Below are 6,701 nucleotides of genomic sequence, written 5' to 3'. Positions count from 1 at the left end.
TTTCCATCCATGTTGTTGCAAATGACTAGATCTCATTCTTTTTATAGCTGAACAGTAGATGAACTATTGTGTAGATGTACTATGTTTTCTTTATCCACTCATCTGTTGATGAACACTTAGGTTGCTTCCAAATTTTAGCTATTGATTCTTCCAATCCGTGAACTTGGAATATTTTTTCATTTTTTTGGTGTCCTCTTCAATTCTTTCATCAGTATCTTATAGTTTTCATTATAGAGATCTTTTACTTCTTTGGTTAATTCCTAGGTATTTAATTTTATGTGTGGCTATTGTAAAAGGGATTACTTTTTAAATTTCTTTTCACATTGTTCACCGTTGGCGTATACAAATGCTACTGATTTTTGTTGGTTGACTTCGTATTCTGCAACTTTACTAATAATGTGTTGAACAGTTCTAAAAGATTTCCCCTGGAGTCTTTAGGTTTTTCCAAATACAAGATTATATCATCTGCAAGCATAGGTAATTTTACTTCTTCATTTCCAATTTGCATGCCTTTTATGTTTTTCTCTTGTCTGATTGCTCTAGCTCAGACTACCATTATTCTGTTGAATAATAGTGGTGACAGTGGGCATCCTTGTCATGCTCCAGATCTTAGAAGAAAGGCTGTCAGTTTTTCCCCATTCATTATGATACTAGCTGTGAAATCTGTCATATATGGATTTGATTATGTTGAGGTATGTTTCTTCTATCCCCAGTTTTTTCAGAGTTTTTTTTTTTTTTGAGACGGAGTCTTGCTCTGTCGCCCAGGCTGGAGTGCAATGACGCCATCTCGGCTCACTGCAAGCTCTTCCTCCCAGGTTTACGCCATTCTCCTGCCTCAGCCTCCCAAGTAGCTGGGACTACAGGCACCCACCACCACGCCCTGCTAATTTTGTTTTTGTATTTTTAGTAGAGATGGGGTTTCACTGTGTTAACCAGGACGGTCTTGATCTCCTGACCTCTTGATCCACCCACCTTGGCCTCCCAAAGTGCTGGGATTAGAGGCGTGAGCCACCGCGCCCGGCCTTTTGAGAGTTTTTATCAGGAAGGGATGTTGAATTTTTATCAAATGGCTTTTCAGCATCAATTGAAATCCTCATATGGTTTTTCTCCTTCGTTTTCTTGATATAATGTATCAGATTGATTGATTTGAGCATGTTGAACCACCTTTGCATCCCAGGAGTAAATCCCACTTGGTCTTGATGAATGATCTTTCTAACGTATCATTGAATTTAGTTCGCTAGTATTTTGTTGAGGATTTTTGCATCAATATTCATCAGAGATATTGGTGTATAGTCTTCGTTGTTGTTGTTGTTGTTGTTTTTTGAGACGTAGTCTCACTCTGTTGCCCAGGCTGGAGTGCACTGGAGCAATCTTGGCTCACTGCAACCTCTGCCTCCCAGGTTCAAGGATTCTCCTGCCTCAGCCTCCCGAGTAGGTGGGATTACAGGCCCGTGCCACCACGCCTGGTTAATTTTTTTGTATTTTTAGTAGAGATGGGGTTTTAGCATGTTGGCCAGGCTGGTCTCAAACTCCTGACCTCAGGTGATCCACCCGCCTCAGCCTCCCAAAGTGCTGAGATTACAGATGTGAGCCACTGTGAGCCACCGTGCATCGCTAGTTTTCATTTTTTTGATGTGTGTTTGTCTGGTTTTGTATCAGGGTAATACTGGCCTCTTAGATTGAGTTTGGAAGTATTCCTTCCTCCTCTATTTTTTGGAATAGTTTGAGTAGGATAGCTATTAATTCTTTAAACCTTTGGTAAAATTTAGAAGTGAAACCATCAGGTCCTGGGCTTTTCTTGACTGGAATATTTTTTTTTATGGCTCCAAAAATATGGAACACTTCACAAATTTGTGTGTCATCCTTGCATAGGGGCCATGCTAATCTTCCCTGTATTGTCCCAAATTTTAGTATATGTGCTACTGAAGTGAGCACCCAAATTTGATTCTAAAAACTCACATCTAACCAGTTAACAAATCCCAAATAGAATAAAGACAAGATTGTCATCTAGACACAGTACAGGCAAACTCTTGAAAGTGAAAGGCAGAAAAACTTAAGAATATCAAGAAAAAATTGACTTATTACAAACATGGGAACACCAATGTGATTGATGGCTGTCATCTCATCTGAAACAATGGCAGCCAGAAGGCAGCAGGATGGCTAGTCAGAGTGCTAAAAGGAAAGAAAAAATACCCCACTGTATATCTAAGAATTTATATCCAGAAAAACTACCCTTCAAAAATAAAGGCAATAAAGACATTTCAAAATAAACAAAGGTTGAGAGAATTTGTTCTTAGCAGAACCAACTGTCAATAAATACTAAAGGAATCCTTCAGGTCGAAAGGGCAGGACACTAGACATAACTTGAAACCACAGAAGAAATATAAAGCACCAGAAGTGATATATATACACTAATAGAAGAAACTTTACAAATATATATTTCTTTGATATATATTTTATATATTCTCTTAATCTCTTTGAAAGAAAAATAAAACAGTAATTTGAACACACACAAGGAGAATGAAATGAAGCTATTTTGCTGGAGCAAAGTTTGTATATTTTATTAGAATTAGGTTGTATTAATCTGAAGTAGATTGCAATACGATTCATGTTGTAATCTCTAGAGCAGCCACTAAGAAGATAACAAAAAATTAAAACAGTTAACAAAGGAATTAAAATGATACACGAAAAACCATTTATTTAGTTCAACAGAAGGCTGTCAAGGAAGAACAGAGGAATTAAAAAGAAAATAAACATACACAAAACAAATACAATGGCAAATGTAAAACCAGCCATATCGGTAATTCACTTTAACTAGGAATGATCTAAATTCCCTAATAAAAAGGCAGAGACTGTCAAGCTAGATTTTTTTTTAGAAGCAAGACAATGTCTTAAATATAAAACAAAGCACACAATTGCCAAAAGAAATTAATAAATCGGGTTTAATCAAAATTAAAAACATTTGTGTTCCCGAGGACACCATTAGGAAAATGAAAAGACAAGCCACAGACTGAGATAAAATGTTCACAAATCATATATCCGATGAAGGACTTGTTTACAAAATATATGAAGAACTCTTATCATTCAATAATAAGACAACTCAATTAAAAAATAGAAAACAATTTGAATGCACAGTTAACAAAGAAAATAGATAAATGGCCAATAAACATGTATAAAAAGATGTTCAACATCTTGGCCAGGAGCGGTGGCTCACACCTGTAATCCCAGCACTTTGGGAGGCTGAGATGGGCGGATCACAAGGTCAGGATATCGAGACCATCCTGCCCAACACGGTGAAACCCCGTCTCTACTAAAAATACAAAAAAAATTAGCTGGGTGTGGTGGCACGCGCCTGTAGTCCCAGCTACTCGGGAGGCAGAGGCAGGAAAATGGCAGGAACCTGGGAGGTGGAGCTTGCAGTGAGCTGAGATCACGCCAGTGCCCTCCAGCCTGGGCAACAGAGCAAGACTCTGTCTAAAAAATAAATAAATAAATAAATAAATGTTAAACATCTTAATCATTACCAAAATTCAAAATAAAACACATCCTTAGAATGGCTATAATAAAAAAGACAGACAATCCTAAGTGTTAGCAACATATGGAGAAATAAAGTATCATACATTGCTGATGGGAGTGTAGAATGGTAAAACCTCTAGGGAAAAATGTTGAAAATAATTTACTATATCACCCAGCAATTCTACTCATAGGAGTATACTCAAAAGAAATGAAAACTTACGTCCACACAAAATCATGTACACATAACAGCATTGTTCATAACAGCCCCAAACAGGAAAAATCCAAATGTCCATCCTGGTAGATGGATAAGCGAAATGTGGTATATTCATGCAATGGAATACTATTAAGAAATTAAAAGGAACCTATACATGCTACAACATGAATAATCCTCAAACACATTTTGCTAAGTGAAAGAAGCCAGATGCAAAAGACCAGATGTTGTACAATTCCATTTATATGAAGTGTTCAGAAAAGACACATTTAGTAGAGAACAATGGTTGCCTAGGGCTGGCAAAGAAAATGGGGATTGAGTGCACATAGAAACAGGGGAACTTGTCGGGGTAATGAATTGGTTTTATAATATGTAAATTATATCTCAATAAGGCTGTTTGTAAAAATATTAAATCATAAAATATTGAATTATTTTAAAAGTTTCATTAAAAAATTCAGGTAAATGCTTCCAATGTTTGGATTTCTGAACATCTTTACTCTATGGTCAGATATGAGAGAAGCTTTTTGAAATGAGTATTTGTAATACTTTTCTTAATTTTACTTTGGACCTATGGTTCATCTATACACAGAACTATACCATGAATCCATTTTCCCAATCATTCACCTTTGTGGGATATTATTGGTCCAAAAGTCTCCTGATGAATAAGTACCTTCCCTTAGGGACATGCCCTGTTAAATGCCAACTAGCTCATATTTTTTATAGTGCTACTTTGGGGAAATACTTTCAAAATATATTAATATATAGCCTTCCTTCATAGTATGTTGTTAGACTGTAAATACATTCTTCCTTATAATCTGCATGCTATATCACATGCCCTCATCCAACGGTGTTTGGCAGGTAGCAGTGTACGATTTGCTGACAAGTGTTGCTGTGTGTATCATACAGTAAAAGCTTTCAGCCCATGAGTATTCTCCCATGTTATTTTGAGCTGAGTGTTCAGCAACCTGTGTCTATTCATCCACAGACTTTCTCCCATTGTGTGTTATTGTGAAGGGTTGTGACTTATAATGGTATCGGAGGCACACAAATGATAGTACGGGGCTTACGCCAGAGAATCAATGAGAGAGCCTCCAGTTAGATGTAGATGCAAGACTTGCATTTAGTTAAGAATGGTCGATGTACTTCCAGGGAAATGCTTGAGGAAATGCAGTCAAAGTCAGCAGACACTGGGAGACAGGTAGGAGTCTTTTGACCTTATCGTGAAAAAACCTTGCCCACCGCGATGAGTGATCAACAGTTAAATGATGGATTTCTGGAAAAAAAATCTCTAGCTTGAGAAAGTTGTATCTTCAAGCACTGAAGAAAATGGAAGTCACTGTGTGATTCAGGAATGTATCCCCATGGGGATTTTCTATAACACCTCCATATAGCACATTCAGGTAGTATCCCTGTGTCTGACAAAGCCTTCCAACTGTCACCCCTGCTGAATGGCTGAGGGTTGGGGCAGCCTGCTTATGTTTTACAAAGATGAGCACCCAGTGTTTCTGTCTTCAGGGACGCTGCCCTGGCCTCCTTGTGCTAAGTCTTGCCCTTTGTACAGTGAGTACTCCACATTGAAATTGGAGTGATCTTTTAAAATGACTGTTATGATAGTTGGTTTCCCTGCTCTAAACCTATGAAAGGCCCCCACTGCCCTTAGGATAATAGCCAAACTCAACAGTAGGGCCTGCACCGCCCTACCTGCCCATCTTACCTCATTGTTCACTACTCCTTGCTCCTCCAATTCCAGCCTTTTGTACATGTGGCTCCCCCTGCTTGAATCACCTTGGTACTGACTCCACACCCATCCCACTGCTCTTAAACACACACACAGACACACACACACCTGCAGACACACAGGGTAACTCTTCCTCATTTTTCTGCCTCCCCTGATTGCTCAACAGTGTGTTACAAACCTCTGTTGAGTGCTTCTTTAGTATTTCCCGCATCCTGTTTTCTTGTACTTACCACACTTACAGCAGGCACTGCTAATTGCCTTCCCAACACCCATTCTACATTTTTTCCTTATTAGTAGAGCCCTGATTTTTCTCAGAGTAACAATGTGCTCAGTTAAAAAATACTTACCTTCCCAGACTCCCTTGCAGCTGTGTGTGGTCATATGACCTAGTTATAGCCAATGACATGTAAGGGAAGCCTACTGGGTTGAATTTTCAGAAGGTCATTGTCTCCATTTAAAGCAGAAGCAGGCTCAGCTCAACTACTCTTTACATTGTTTTGCCTTTGTCCTTCACATTGTCTCCTCTGCCCATTTGGAATTTGGATTTGGGCCTTAAGGAACAGCAGACATCTTAGGAAATCAGAAATGAGGGCAAACACCAAGGATGGCAGAGCAGGAAAATTGAAGGGGCCTGTGGTCTTTGCAACAACAGGAAGCTGCCTTAACTGTCTGGGACTGTCTACCCTTGGATTTCTGTCTCTCTCTTTTTTTTAATAATTTTTATTTTTTTGTATTTTTATTGAGACAGAGCCTTGCTCTGTCACTCAGGCTGGAGTGCAGTGGTGCACTCATAGCTGACTGCAGCCTCTAACTCCCAGGCTCAAGCCATCCTTCTACCTCAGCCTCCCAAGTAGCTGGGACTACAGGCACATGCAGCCACTCCCGGCTGGATTTCTTTTTACATGGACATGTTTCTGTTAAATTCCTATTTTATTAATGTGTTACATGGGGCTGAACGCATTCCTAATTAATGTAGTACAACTTTTTAACTGGCTGTTTACTTAACTGTTAACTGACTTTATTTCTGATGAGTGGTACTCCCAGTGACTGGAATAGTGCTCGGCAGGAAATTGGTGTTTAGTAAAAGTTTGCTGAATAAATAATTGGTTGGATAAATGAATCAAGGTGAAAATGTATGGATTTTTCCATGATTTGTATTTATTCTCCTTAGGCATGTTTCCCATCTGAGGGGTGGGAGGGAGGTGTCTCGATATCCCATAAGAATTTTTGATACAC

General features: G+C 38.7%; 1 non-coding gene across 1 annotated transcript; it reads right to left on the bottom strand.

Annotated features, from left to right (window-relative positions):
• Nucleotides 1-1,827: 1,827 nt before the first annotated feature.
• LOC115832239 lies at nt 1,828-1,935 on the bottom strand. Its single transcript, XR_004027665.1, has one exon. It is a non-coding gene; the product is annotated as a U6 spliceosomal RNA (small nuclear RNA).
• Between the last annotated feature and the right edge of the window lie 4,766 nt (nt 1,936-6,701).

Source organism: Nomascus leucogenys, chromosome 21, assembly GCF_006542625.1.
Source record: "Nomascus leucogenys isolate Asia chromosome 21, Asia_NLE_v1, whole genome shotgun sequence".
Taxonomy (NCBI): Eukaryota; Metazoa; Chordata; class Mammalia; order Primates; family Hylobatidae; genus Nomascus; species Nomascus leucogenys.
This window is presented reverse-complemented; position numbering and strand designations above follow the sequence as displayed.